This window comes from Pelodiscus sinensis, chromosome 1 (genome assembly GCF_052426305.1).
Source record: "Pelodiscus sinensis isolate ZL-2025 chromosome 1, ASM5242630v1, whole genome shotgun sequence".
Taxonomy (NCBI): Eukaryota; Metazoa; Chordata; order Testudines; family Trionychidae; genus Pelodiscus; species Pelodiscus sinensis.
The window spans coordinates 211,059,972-211,075,144 of record NC_143052.1 but is presented as its reverse complement, the minus strand read 5'-3'; the positions used below and the strand labels follow the sequence as shown (position 1 = coordinate 211,075,144).

General features: G+C 42.8%; 1 long non-coding RNA gene across 1 annotated transcript in view; it reads right to left on the bottom strand.

The window, feature by feature from the left end:
* Window positions 1-14,438, bottom strand: part of LOC142827003 (uncharacterized) — a 94,160-nt gene extending 79,722 nt beyond the window's left edge. The window contains exons 1-2 of the long non-coding RNA XR_012901330.2: window positions 13,896-14,438; window positions 9,894-9,944 (exon numbers count right to left, since the gene is read on the bottom strand). This is a non-coding gene — a long non-coding RNA (uncharacterized LOC142827003). The remainder of the gene's footprint in view (window positions 1-9,893; window positions 9,945-13,895) is intronic.
* Between the last annotated feature and the right edge of the window lie 735 nt (window positions 14,439-15,173).

Sequence of the window (15,173 nt, the reverse complement as noted above, 5' to 3'; positions counted from 1 at the left end):
GTCTTCTGTTATTTTGATATTTTAATTGTGTGATCTTAAGTAGTCAATAAGAGCTGAAATCACTTGGGGCGAGGCAGTGTTTCTGTCCTGTCTGCTAAGAGATTAAAATCACAGAGTGACTGACTTAGAGTTCACAGCAGAGAGGCAGGTAGCAGCAGAAAGTGACTGATGAGCAGCTGGAGTGGCCATTGAAAGCATCAAGCAGTCACATCACAAGGCAGCCAGGGGGTGAGAAACTATGACTGACCAGACAGCCGACAGAGAGGAGCTGTGACTGGTGGGCAAGAAAGGTGACTTCTTCCCTGGGAAGGGGGTGAACTCACACAGATGCACCTCTGAACTCTGGGTCCTCACTGACCAAGGACAACTACTGTGAGTAGGGTAGGTTGAGCAAGAGGAGAGGGGCACAGCAAAGGAACTGTGGTTGTAGAATTCAAGAACATGAGGTAGAAGACTCTGTCCCACTCACTCTGAGTTGGGTGTCCTGCTCACAATTGTGTGTGTATGAACCCCTGCTTGTAGCATTTGCTTCAATTAATGTCAGGTGACATCTTACCTTTCATTAAAATTTTCTTTTCTACACTCAGACTCTTGCAAGCCAGGAAGTACTGCCTCTAAGAGGCACCCCCAGGTTCCTTAGTGGGGACTCAAGCCACTTGTGTGATGTATTGTTGAAAAGAAACCCCTAGATATTGAACCTGGCCCTCAGGTTACATACATATTAAAAGACAAACTGGATCTCATTGTGACCAAGAGGGTGAAAGCTGAGCCTTTGCTCTCATCACATCACCACCCCAACAGTCTGAAGTCAGGATTGCCTCCACTGGACATGTATCTAGATCACTATTACAAGTCAGTACCCCAAGAATTGTATTGGCTTTCCATTCATTTCTAGATGCATTTCCAAGTGTTTTTGGTATTTAAAGCTTTATACTTTTGATCCTAGGTAAACAAGTGATTTCCTTCTGCACCACCATGTCAGAAGAGATTATCTGAGGCATTATATAAGTTCTAGCTTTGACAAACCAGGGAGGGAAGCAAAGCATCCCTGTTCATTCAGCTAAAACAGTTTAATAGTGTTGTGCGCTTGCTTTTGGTATTTCTCAAGTAATGAATTAAGGATGTTATCATATGTCTTGGACCAGACTAACTGTGAATTCAAGCATTCGTGATTCATAATTTTTACTTATTTAAACAAACTGTGAGCCTATTGGTGCAATGAGCATTTTGCTATAGAGTAAGTTATAATTTTCTTCCTAAAAATCTGTTTTAAAAGAAGGTATTTGGGAGTAAGGAAATTGCTGTCTCATTACAAAATCCACATTACATCCATTCATTGTGATATCTGTGGAACTGTCACTATACAGTTTTTCTAAACTACTGAAAGAATCCGTCTCTGAGCTAGTCCAAAGTAGGGATGTAAGCGAGTAGTCGACTACCCCATAAGCCGAAGCTATCAGAGGCAGTGTGGGCAGGCTGCCACATCAGCAGCCCCTGCCCACGGCCAGCCTGGGCTGCCATGAACATGAGCTGCTGACAGAGCAGCATCTGTTCGCAGCAGACCAGGCTGGCCGCAGACAGGGGCTGCTCTGGCAGCAGCCCCTGTCTGTGAGGGTTCCCAGCACCCTGCTGCGGACAGAGGCTGCTGAGCCAGGCGCAAGCCGGGACTAAGCAAGCTGGCTCAGTCCTAGCTCACACAGTCCAGGACTACTGAAGCTCTGCATTTTAAATGTAGTATAAGCCGCCTGGCTTTTGCCAGTCGGGGGCCTACCCCCTCCCTCCCCCCCGTGGCTCTGCAGTTTCAATGTAGCAGGAGCTGGGCTGCCTGCACACCCGGCTCCTACTACATTTAAACTGCAGAGTCGCAGTGGGGGTATCTCCTGGACCAGCACAAGCCGGGACAGAGCGCCTTCTCTTATCAACGAATTGTGTAGTCGATACAAATTGTATCAACTACTAGATTAGTCAGTTACCTGTTTCATAACATCCTTAATCCAAAGACAGTCCCTTCAGCTACTCGTCTATGAGCACTTTCAGGCTATGTCTAGATTGCAGGCTTCTTTCGGAAGAAGCTTTTCTGGAAGAGATCTTCCAAAAACTTCTTCCAAAAGAGAGAGTCCAGACTGCCAAAATGCATCGAAAAAGCAATCCACACTGAATGGATGCTCTCTCGCATGTAAGCTGTGATGACTATGGGCAGGATGGGTACCAAGGCACCTGTGTTTTTTCCTCTTTCCTTTTTCAAAAGAACTCCCTCTTCCCCATCCACACACGCCTTTTTCTGAAAGAGCGCTCTTGGAAAAAGGCTTCTTCCTCATAGAAAGAAATTTACCAATGTCGGAAAAACCCCTCTGTTCTTTCAATTTTCTTTTAAAAGAATGCAATTGCAGTGCGGACGTATTTGAAGTTTTTTAAACTCTGTAGGCTGCGTCTAGCCTGGCAAGTTTTTCTGAAAAAGCAGCTGCTTTTGCGGAAAAACTTGCCAGCTGTCTACACTGGCTGCTTGATTTTGCGCAAAAGCACTGACGTTCTACTGTCCAAAATCAGTGCTTCTTGCGCAAATACTTTGATGTTCCCGTTCGGGCAAAAACCCTTTTCTGGAAATGCTTTTGCACAAAAGGGCCAGTGTAGACAGCTGAAAACTGTTTTGCGCAAAAAAGCCCCAATGGCAAAAATGGGGGTCGGGGCTTTCCTGTGCAAAACCGCGTCTAGATTGGCACGGACACTTTTCCGCAAAATGTGCTTTTGCCGAAAAGTGTCCATGCCAATCTAGATGCTCTTTTCTGCAAATGCTTTTAACGGAAAAACTTATCCGTTAAAAGTATTTGCAGAAAATCATGCCAGTCTTGACGTAGCCTTCAGTGTAGATATGCCCTCAGAGAGGTATAGTCATGGAATTCCCACCACATGGGCAATGTCTCCACTATCTAACTTCTTATACTGTGTGCAATACTATCCTGCCTAAGTCCCACACAGCGCCAATAGGCAGGGTCAGAATTCAACATGCTGCAGGTCAACAGTTACATGCAAGTCCTTCCAACTCAAGATGTTATCCTCACACTGTTTTCCTTTAGCTTGTTCAAAGCGAAGCCAGACACTATTTTTGTCTTTCCCTTCCACCTTTGAGACATCTGCTACAAGAGCGCAGTGCCACTAGGGGCTGTTAGCATCTAATCCTGGTAACAGACTAGTCCTTTTCTTCAATTACCCATTCTGGTCTCAGCAACATTCAGAATTGTACAGTAATACTTTCATCTCTGTAACTCACATTTCTTACAAGTACTGTAGTATTGTCCCTCCACCATCCAAGGAGGCTTAGGGTAGGCAGTTAGAGGGCTGCGATATGACAGTATCTGTTAAGACATGGAGTGCAGGGGGCTCATGGCAAGTCGTTGAAGGGTTTGGTTGTGGAGCGGCAGAGATAGGGATGGGGATGTGAGTGTGAGAGTCAGGGCTTGGGGTGTGAGGAGTGGCTCAGGGCAAAGGGCTGTGGTGTGTGTGGTGGTTTGCAGGAATCACGGCTGGGGACAGTGAGGGGGTGAGGGCAGAGGGTTGAAGGGTGTGAGGGGTGCAGAAATCAGGGTAGGTGACTTGGGGGAGCTCAGGCCAGGGGATGGAGTGTAGGAGGAGTGTGCAGGAACAAGGTCGCCCTCTAGAGAGGGCAAAAGGGCTCCCGTTCCTACCAACACTGCTTGCTCTTCTTCTTCTGTCACTGCTAAGGAGCAAGAAGGAAGCGCACAGCATGGGTCATTCATTCCTCTGCCTCCACCCCATACCAGCCAGGGATGCTGTGGCTGTCCTCTTGCTCCCTGACTTATGGAAGAGGAAGAGCAAGCAACAGTCAGTGTCACTAGGAATGGTGGGGGGCTTCCCTGCCCTTCCTGAAAGGGCACCTTTGGGGGAGCTCAGCGCTGGGGCAGTGAGGGGGCACCCCCATCCAACCCCTTTCATCCGCTGCCTGCTGCTAAGTATGGAAGTCTGTGCGAGAGCCCTAGAGCCCGGCTGGGAATGTCGTGCCACCGCCATCTCTTAGCAGAATGGCACACCAGGCACACCGCCTTACTTTCACCCAACAGCAAAGCCTAACCAGTGAAATGATTCCACAGCTAGAAATTCACCGTACACCAAAGAACACCATGGCTGCGTCTAGACTGGCATGATTTTCCACACATGCTTTTAACGGAAAAGTTTTTCCATTAAAAGCATTTGTGGAAAAGAGCGTCTAGATTGGCACGGACGCCTTTGCGCAATAGCACTTTTTGCAGAAAAGCGTCCGTGCCAATCTAGACGAGGTTTTGCGCAAGAAAGCCCCGATGGCCGTTTTCGCCATCGGGGCTTTTTTGCGCAAAACGGTTCTCAGTTGTCTACACTGGCTCTCTTGCGCAAAAGCATTTGTGCAAGAGGGCTTTTTCCTGAATAGGAGAGTCATTGTATTTGCGGAAGAACACTGACAATCTTACATTAGATCATCAATGTTCTTGCGCAAATTCAAAGCGGCCAGTGTAGACAGCTGGCAAGTTTTTCCGCAAAAGCTGCTGCTTTTGCGGAAGATCATGCCAGTCTAGACGCAGCCCATATGTGTGACATGAAATTGCTGTTCTTAACTTTGGATAAGTGCCTGCACTAAAGCTTCTGTTGCTACATTTACAGGCAAAAATTAAAAATGGACAGATCTGAAAATGGAAGCAGAAATCAAATCCCCACATGCCAAAGACCACTGAAATATGTTTATTGTGTAAAACTGGGAAGTCTCAGACAACAGAATAAGAGAGAATCAGACAGCATTGAAGGCTTCAATATCTGAGATATAGGTGAGAGGATTATTCTAGGAGGGGTGGGTGAGATTCTGTGGCCTACACTGTGCAGGGGGTCAGACTAGATGATCATAATGGTCCCTTCTGACCTTAAAGTCTATGAGTCTATGAGCATTAGTAAAGACTATCAGCAAAAAAAGACAGGACTATGCAGCACTTTAAAGACTAACAAGATGGTTTATTAGGTGATGAAGCTTTCGTGGGCCAGACCCACTTCCTGAGGTCTGGCCCATGAAAGCTCATCACCTAATAAACCATCTTCTTAGTCTTTAAAGTGCTGCATAGTCCTGTCTTTTGTTTCAGCCAGATCAGACTAAAACGGTTAGATCTCTATTACTAGCAAAAAAGGAGAATGTGATGTACTGGATTATTCCTCAAATTCCAAAATCACAGGACAGTTTTAGGATTAAAATACATTAAAAATAATTTCACAACTCACTGACGTAATTCCTGGGCACAAGAAAAGGCTGAATAAAACTGTATCTAAGTTGAGCAGGTTGGAAGCCAGAGATGCTTAGTCTGCTAGAGCAACTGATGCTTTAAAAATGCTGACATCACTTTGGGAAAAGGCAGGAGACCTAGAATGGATATATGTCTATATACATGGTCTTTCCCCCAAATCCATTAAGGCTCTCCCTGAAGAGGTCTGAATAGCTTAGTGTCAAGGTCTGGCGAGTCTTCTAGTATAAAACAGCCAACCATAATCCACTAATGTCTGGACAAAAAAAATAAATAAATAAAAAAATAAAAAAATAAAAAAAAAAGAAGAACAATGGATTATGAAGCTATCCACAATGCCATGCTATCACCTACCTGTAGTAGCTAAGGAGGGAAAGGAATGTGTAGAATGGATATTGGAGGAAATTCTATTCACAGAATTCAATAGCCAATCCATAGCCTAATAAATCAGTTCACTTTTCCTCTCCCATCTCCGTTTATCAAGAAATCATGCTGATTCTAGGGAAACCAAATACCATAGACAGCAAGAAAAGGCCTTCATAGAAAAAATTAGGCCTTTGAAATAATCTCTCCTTACCTGCAGTTCAACTATTTTGCTTATATCCCTTCCTTACAAAACAAAGTTAACTAGCCAGTTGCTGAAATCTAAGTACATTTCCTTGGCTGTCTGAGGCTGGCATATGTTCTACCCCTAATAGTTTGTAAGCAATTTTCGTGATAAGCTCTATAAATGTAAAGTCAATATAGGGAGACAGAGTTGGAACCATTGGTCCATGAGTGACATATTCTAATGAAGAAAACAAGAAGAATTCCTAACCAGAATGAATAAGTTTATTTTTCAGCTATATGCAATACATTTCAGCTAGTCTTCCCTTTCTGAAGAGGCCAGTGACCATTTGGCTTTACCAGGGAAAACAGGCATTTATAAATGTACATTTGTATGTTATGTTCTATTTCACCACCTATTCTCTTGAGGCTTAAATTGATTGTTCTTGAATATAATGCAGTTAAGAACTGCCAAGAAGTTTGGTTTATTCATGCTGCAGAGACCTGAAAGCAGCAAGATAATGGCCAATATTCAAAAAGGCTTGCCAACTCTCATCTGGCTAGCTTCCAGTTAAGGAAGATTACAGCCTACATGCAACCACCAGCACTTTGCAGAGTGATGAAAGGAGATGGGAAAAATCCAAGCATTGTTTATTATTTGAATCATTATAACACTAATAACTCTTAGTCATAGCATTAATATTTTATGCTAGGCACTGTACAAACACACAAAAAAGTCATTTCCTGCACTCAAGGAGCTTAGAATATAAATAGGGACACATCTACACTGCACAGCTATTTCAAAATAAGCTATTCCAGAGTAGTTATTCCAAAATAGCTTATTTCAAAATAGCATGTCTACACAGCAAGGAAACCTCAAAATTAGTCCACGGCAGGCTTCCCTAATGTAGACATGCTATCGCGATTTAGAGCCCGAGGAAGCAACGGGAAGGAATAACTTAGAATGGCCCTGGTGAGGGGCTATTCCAAAATAGCAGCAGTGGAGTCTACACATGCCTTATTTCAAAATAGCTATTTCAGAATAGGCATTATTCCTCATAGAATGAGGTTCACAGATTTCTCAATAAGCCATCTGTTATCTTGAAATAATGATGCAGTGTAGATGCACCCTAGAAGACAAGAGGTCACAGATGGAGATACAGAGGGTACGTCTAGATTACATGCCTCTGCTGACAGAGGCATATAAAATAGGCTACCCGACATAGTCAATGAAGCAGGGATTTAAATATCCTCTACTTCATTAAAATAAAAATGGCTGCCACGCTGTGCCGGCTCAGCTGATCGTTGGCACAGCATGCGAGTCAAGATGCAGATCGGTCAACAGGGAACACCTTTGTCGACCACTCCCTTATACCTCATGAAACAAGGTTTACAGGAGTGGTCAACAAAGGCGCCGCCATTTTTAAATGCCCCCTAGTTCGAACTACCTGCCTGTGGCTACACGCGGCACAGACTAGGTAGTTTGCATTAAAGCTCCTAATTCGAACTACCATTATTCCTCTTGCAAGGAGGTTTAACAGTGGTTCAAATTAGAAGCTTTAATTCGAACAACCTAGTCCGTGCCGCGGGCAGGTAGTTCGAACTACGGGGCATTTTAAAATGGCGGCTCCTGGGAATATGCAAATGAAGCCCGGGATATTTAAATCCTGGGCTTCATTTGCAAGTTTGAATGCCGACATTAGCCACCCTAGTTCAAACTAGGATGGCAGTGTAGCCATACCATTGATGGTGCAGCTGCCCCCAAAGGACAGTCTGTGGAATAGCCTTCCCCTGCAGGCTTGCTGCCCCCAGTTGCCACTCATGTCACGTACCTCCAAAAGCACCTTGCTTTAAGTTAGGAGAAGAGGAAGCTGCATACCAAATTTGGTGGCCCTAGCTCTTACTGTTTAGAAGGCGTTCTTGAAGAGACACACAGACATACATATATATATATATATATATATATATATATATATATATATATATATATATATATAATTATTAAAGTGTGTCTAATTTACTTCAGCCTAATGATCAGTTTACCTCCCTAATTTGGTCCTCCAAGAAATAAGGTCTCCTTCCATGTGTTAATTGCTTATGTTGTGCATGAGGAGAATGCCACAAACCACAGAACTAGTCAGCCATCTTGCACCACCTTTTTTTGGGGGGGGGGCGCAAAATACCTAACAATCTGTCAGACTAGCTGGTTATCTTGTTAAATATGAGTGTGCTATCTTCCTGCTTGTTAAGTCATACATGTTGTCTCCTTCACTTTAAAATGCTGTAAGACAAACATAGTTTGCCTAACAGCTTCAGGGGGTAGCCGAGTTAGTCTGTACAGGATAAACTTAAACATCAAATGATCTGGTAGCACTTTATTCACTAACAAAACATGTAGATGGTATCATGAGCTTTCGTAGGCACAACCCACTTCTTCAGATGACCAAGTTTTGAGTTTAGGATGTGCAGACCCAAAATAAATAGGGGAGAAGAGGGGGGGGAAGAGAAGGAGAAAAAAGGGAACGGGCAGAGAACAAGGAGCAGAGGGTATGAAAACAAAGGGAAAAACAATTAGGCAGGACTGGCAATCTATGAACACCTGAGGACTGGACAGTTAAAAAGAAGCCGATAAGGATCAAAGGATAGCAATTGGATAGTGATAGAGATGTAGCCGTGTTAGTCTAGTCTGGCTGAAACAAGAAACAGGACTATTTTTGTATTTATAAGGTATGAAGTTCAGATCCAGAGTTTAGACCCTCTGATGTAATTTCTTTTTTTCTGGGGTTTCTAGTGACTCATGCAGAACTGAGGAAGAAAAGATGTACAGAAGTCCAGGAGCCTAGATTTGGGTAATTTTCTTTTGCTTTTATTTATATATAAATATATGTATACACACACACACACACACACACACACACACACACACACACACACACGACTCATCTCATCCCAGCTATGAAATCAGGCTATTTGCCTTTTTGCAGAAGATCTCTGTTCCTTTTAGACAAAGTTGCAACTGTGGCAGAGGTACCTACCAATTATATGAATATATTTGTCATCACTTCTTGAAAAAAAACAATATTTTTCTATGGGCAGTGAAATGACAAGGATAATACATTTCTATTACCATAAGATGTCATAACTGTGGTGGTTTTACTAGTTATAAATTCTGAGACTATCAATAAACATCATACTGCCCAAATATGAAAGTTGAACAAAGTTTCATTTGCAATAATGATGGCATCCAATAAAATATTTTTATCCTTCAAAGCAAATAAAACTGAGTCTATCAATGTTATGATCATAGTGAAAGATCTGAGACCTTGACAATTGGAAAATATTTTCCTTCTACCCATATACTGTGCCTCGTATCTGATCCTCAGAATAATTCTGCAAAGCTGACGTATTGGGAACATGAGATAAACATTGCTAAGATCTATATTTAAACAGGAGACAGCCTATCAAAAATAGCTATTCTTAGGTCCTTTTTAACAGGTTTATTATTAAGAATTTTGTTTTCAAAAAAACATTTCAGAGTTTTCACTAATATTGCAGAGTTCTAATTGCAAAGATCTGAATGTATTCCCTTTGAAGCAATGAAACTAAGTTATTGCAGTGTAATGTTTCAAGTTAGGCATTTAAATCCACATTCGGTTATCTAAAACTCATCAGATGATGAACACCCACTCATTTTAATAGCAATTGGGGATATTTGTCTCTGAAAATCTAGCCTCCCCCCTTTTTTAGGCACTTGGGTTTGACTATTTTGATCTTGATTGTTTCCTAGACTTTCTAGAACTCATAACATTTTAAATCCAGTTGAAAACTCTAAATAATTTATTTTAAAGGGGACATTTACAATGGCATTTACATTTACATACAGTCCATTCTTCCGGCACCCAAAGTGCCATCCTGATCACAGCGAAATCCATGGGAGTTTTGCCATTGACTTCATAAGGGCCATATTACATGCAGTTTAAAGAGAGAGCTAACCTTCTTTCAAATGAATACAAGTGTCCAGGCAAATTGCAAGGAGCCACAAGAATGAAGGTAAGACTTTGTTTATTGTCTTACCATATATAACAGGCAGCAGCCATGCAGTCTCTTCCACAAAGTACAAGAGCTCTTTAAAAAAAAAAAAAAAAAAAAAGGTGCAATTAATGGTTTTAATCAATAAAATGACATATATTAAGGCTATGCAAAAATACATATGCCATGTATTCTACGTGTGCAATGTACAGAATATCCTCTACATTAGAGATAAGATCTAAAAATGCTTTAACCAATGCAAAGCACTTGCAACTGTGCTAGAATTCAAATGCACCTGTGACCTTCCCCACTTCTTCTCCTTCCCTACTTTAATTTAAAAAATACAAAGTGCTATTAGAGCAACAATGCAACCCTATTAAAACAACACTGCCTCTCCTTTAAACAAAAAGCGTAAAGGGGGGGGGAAGTCTTTAGCAATTTATGTTTCAAAGAAAAACCCTAATTCACTACACATCAATTTTAACTCAAATCTTTATATAGGTTCATGACAAAAACAGATTATGAACAATATTAAGAAAGAGTGGGTGGGCTTTTTAGAAGAGTTCAATCTTGGTCAAATTCTGTTCCCATGAACGTCAATAGTAAAAGTCACACCCTTTATTCATACTATTAAATGTGTGTCTAACACATATATTATGGTAGCAAATCATATGGGGGAATGGAGACCTGCTCTGCTCCACACTGAACATACATAGATAATCTATTGCCAGAAGCTAAAAGATACAAATAGAAGGAAAATATAGTCTGGGCTATAGGATAAGCAAAAATACAATAAAGAACTGGCACAGCTTTGTAAGCTACATATTTTCTTGTGGCCAGGCCATTTGTTTAGTATTTATACATTTTAACTATGGGTCCAAAAATAAGTCATAGCTGTTCCTCAGTCTACATGCAATGTTCCCACAGGAAGCAGTGCAAACCATTCAACTCCATTGGGAGATATGCTGATTTCCATTTCTCAACAGGATGGATTCTCACGGCTATTAGTACAATTACAACCAAATATCTCTATGCAGCCATATCCCAGTATCAGAAGTGTTCAGCTATTTTTACATGGTCCCATAGTACAGCGTTTCCCAAACTATGGGCTGCAGCCCAGTACCAGGCAGTGGGAAAAAAATACCGGGCCTCAGCGTGGCTGCCAGGGTGTTTCAGGCTCCTGGACTGCCTGTGCAGCGCTGGGTTCCCCAAGCCCTCAGCCGGGCTGGACGGATGCAGCCATAGGTTTTAGGCTCCTGGCAGAGGCATAGTGAGGGTTACCAGATGAGCTCTTATTGCTGGCTGTGGAAGGAGGAGGGGAGGGTTGGATATGGGCTGCAGGGAAGCAGGGTCGGGGCAGTGGAGCTGCCCAGGAGAGATCGGGAGGGGAACTGGCTGGCAGAAACAGGGCTGACTGGGGGGGAAGCGGGGTGGAGAAGGGGAACCAGTTGGCAGAAGCAGGGCTGGCCGGAGGGGGCAGGAGCAGTGGGGCTGGCCAGGGGAGATTGTGTGTGGGGGGAGGAACTGGTTGGCAGAAGCAGGGCTGGCCGGAGGGGGCAGGAGCAGTGGGGCTGGCCAGGGGAGATCGCGGGGGGGGGGGGGGGGGGGACTGGCTGGCGGAGGCAGTGAGGCTGGCTGGGGAACCGGCCGGTGGAAGCAGGGCTGGTGGGGGCAGCAGGGCTTGCCAGGAGAGATCGGGAAAAAAATCGGCTGGCGGGGACAGAGGGGCTGGCCCAGGGTGTGGGGGGGGTGGCAGCAGAGGAGAGAATTGGCCAGTGGGGAGCGGGACAGTTCAGGGCGCACGCAGATCATGAATAAAAATGTAAAAGCAGTGCCTTTTAAATATCCCCACTGCTGACAGTGAGGTTTAAAGGCACTACAATGTGTCAGAATGGAGGGAACCTGGTGCATTCACCATCCGGAATGAGAATATGGATAAAAAATTCCAAAGATGGTGTCAGCTTTCTGAAAATAAATGAGCCCCTTTTCAATACACAATGTGGTGGTGCAGGGTTTTATTGGATTACAGTCCATTTTTCCAATCCATAGTCCCTTAACTTGCTGGTAAGAATATTGTGGGTTGCCATTTCAAAAGCTTTGCTAAAGCTGGCCCTGGGGCCTTTGGGAGGACCAAAAACAACATATTTGCATATTTGTCATTTGCTTAATGAATATGCAAATATATGTTACCAGTCCTCCGAAAGCTCATGAATGGATTTACCGGTCCCTGTGTCAAAAAGTTTGGGAACGCCTGCCATAGTATATACATTGTTTATGCTAGTGTAAATTTGCAGAATGTCCTGAAGAGTTCTGCTAGTTATGTTCTACCTACCCCATATTGAAACAGTACCTACTTCACATTAACGTAGTCCTTTCTCAAAAAAGGCTATGTTAATATGAAGTAGGACCTTTTTCTTTTGTACCAGCCATGTGCTCACAGAGCAGTAACTTGAAATTGAAAGGATCCTACTTTATGATAAAAGACTTTGTCAAATTCTGATTGCAAACATACTTCTTGAACAAAGGTTCTGCTTTGCAAAGCAATGCACATAGTGGGGGAGTTTAAAAAGAAGTTCAGTATTTGGCTGATATATCATCTGATGCAGAAAAAGCTAATGAGGATATACATGTGGCTTCATGTTAGAGAATCCAGAGAAGTTTGGGGAGCTACCTATTTTATAAATGTAATAACTATGCATTATAGTAGATCGGATGCTGTGAAAAAAATGCATTATGAAGTCATCTCTTTTTAAAGTATTATAGGGAAACAAGACAGGGTTACACTCTATGTCCTTTGTAATTACAGATTTTGGCACTGGAAGGAAATATCTACACTAAATTATCTACACTTAAGCAACTTATATCCTTAGAATGAAGGGTTTGTGCCTTTTAATCTTTACACAAACATAAAATAAATAGGGTTGCCAACTCTGACTAAGGCTATTCTGGGAAATTGTTTTTCCAACATGACATAAATGTCATTTTCTTAAAATAGCCTATTAAAATCTCCAGAACTGTTTTCAGTAGTCACCGGGAGATTGACGTCTTTTCCAGGAGACTCCAGGCCAATCTTAAATATGAAGGAATCACACAGACATAGGCTATGCCTAGACTGCAGAGTTTTTCCAGGATACCTGTGGTATCCTGGAAAAACTCTGCCATGTCCAGGGAACACATCCGCTTTTTTTTAAACAGTTTCCGAAAAAGCAGGCACGTTCTTTTGGCATTCCTGTATTCCTCTTGGTGGGAGGAATAAGGGATGTTGTGAAAGAGGAGGGTTTTCCAAAATTTGACTCCGTGTAGATGGGCCAAATTTTGGGAAAGTCTCTTGCAAAAAAAAAATACAAATTGTGGTTAGTAATTTGCATATCTTTTTCAAAAAAAAACCTGCAGTCTAAAGGTAGCCATAGTGGGATCCAAACAATAGTATTTAAGTATTAAGGATCTTTATTGTTAAGCAACAATATGCAAATTTGACTGTCCCTTCCTGTTCTTTCAGGTTTGTTTGTTTTTCAAAAGGAAGTTATTTCAGCAGGGGAAGGTCATACAGAAATGTAAGGCCCACCATTTCAGTATCAGCATAGTTAGTTTCCTTACCCCACATCTGATCTCCTCTGGCAATAAATGCCACAGCTATTGTCCTCCCACCACCTGTGAGCTGTATCATGCTCACAAGGTCTATAGACCTTGAGACATGTGAACAATAAGCAGAGGTAGGCCCCAAACCATTACAGGCCTCAGACTAGGAACAGGACTATGAACTCAGTTATGTAGACTATATTTATTAGATGCTACCAGATGTACAATTTGGAGTTGAAACAGTGGAATCAGCAGGCAATTTAGTTCACATTAGAAGAATGAAGTATTACAGTATTATGATGTATTATAATCCATACCCTTTGGAAGAGACACCCCAAATTATTAATATTAACTTGTTTCCACTTTGATCTAGAGGGATCACCTTTGACCCCCGGCAAGCAGCTTCTTAGGAACATCCCAGAAACTGCCCTCCCTGCCCACACACACAAGTACAGGGATCTCTCTCACCTTTGGTCGCTTGATGACCTCTGATCCATCCTCTCAGGTCTCAGCTTGTAGTGTCAGCTCACTGTTCTTCAAAATTTGTCAGTGGGGGTACTGAATAGCCACTTCTCTCAGCAGGCATTTGTGAAGAGCCACCTATGATAGCTGCCGGCTCCCCATTCCATAGAAAAGATTCTAAGGAAGGCTGAGGGGATGCCTAATCATACCCCCATACTGCAGCAACAGAAACAAGAAAGGCTTCTGTGTGCTGCTGTACCGCCAGTCTGGAGTTTCATCATGCTCTATGCTCCTTAGCGACTGTCTGTAACTAGGGAAACCCCATGGATTCCCTATCTATAATTCTAAGCTTTCAACCTGTTGCTAGGGAAACCCGGGTATTTCCTTAGCTGCAGGCTGCTTATCTGTAGCCTCCTTTCTAGCTCAGGCTGTCTGCAGACTCAATGCAGCAATGTGGCAAGAGATTTTCCTACAGCTGCAGTATTATTTTACTAGTGACTACAAGTGACAAAAGCTTTAATGTGGCATCATATCATTTCCACTGCTTCCCTACCCATCACACCAAAGATCTGGGAGTGGGGGCTCAGGCTATGATTAGTTCACCTCACGATTGCAGCTAGGAAAAGTACCAGAGGTGTAGCCTGTTAGTCTGAATCTGCATAAACAACAAGAAGGCTTGTGGCATCTTATAGACTAACAGATTTATTGGAGCATAAGCTTTTGTGGATAAAGACCCACTTCCTCAGATGTGGCAGAAATTCCAGAGGCACGTATAAATATACAGGCACAAAGAAAGGAGTACCAATTAAGAGTAAGGTTAGAGATAAAGAGGTCAAATCAGTCAGGGAAGATGTGGTCCACTGCTAGCAGTTGATGTGGAGGTATCAACACCAAGGGTGTGTCTAGACTACAGGATTGTGTTGACAAAAGTGGACTTTTGTCGACAAACTATACCTGCGTCTATACTGTCACTGAGTTCTGTTGACATAACGTCGACAGAAATCAGCAGCTTTGTCAACGGCTGTAAACCTCATTCTACGAGGAATAATGCCTTTTGTCTACCGAGTTCTGTCGACAGAAGGCATTATTGCATCTACACTGTCCTTTTCGTCTACACTGTCATGTCAACAAAGCAGCTTGCTTTGTCGACAGAACTGGATGTAGTCTAGATGCTCTTCATTGACAGAAGCAAAATGCAGGACAATGTAGCACTTTAAAGACTAACAAGATGGTTTATTAGATGATGAGCTTTCGTGGGCCAGACCCACTTCCTCAGATCAAATA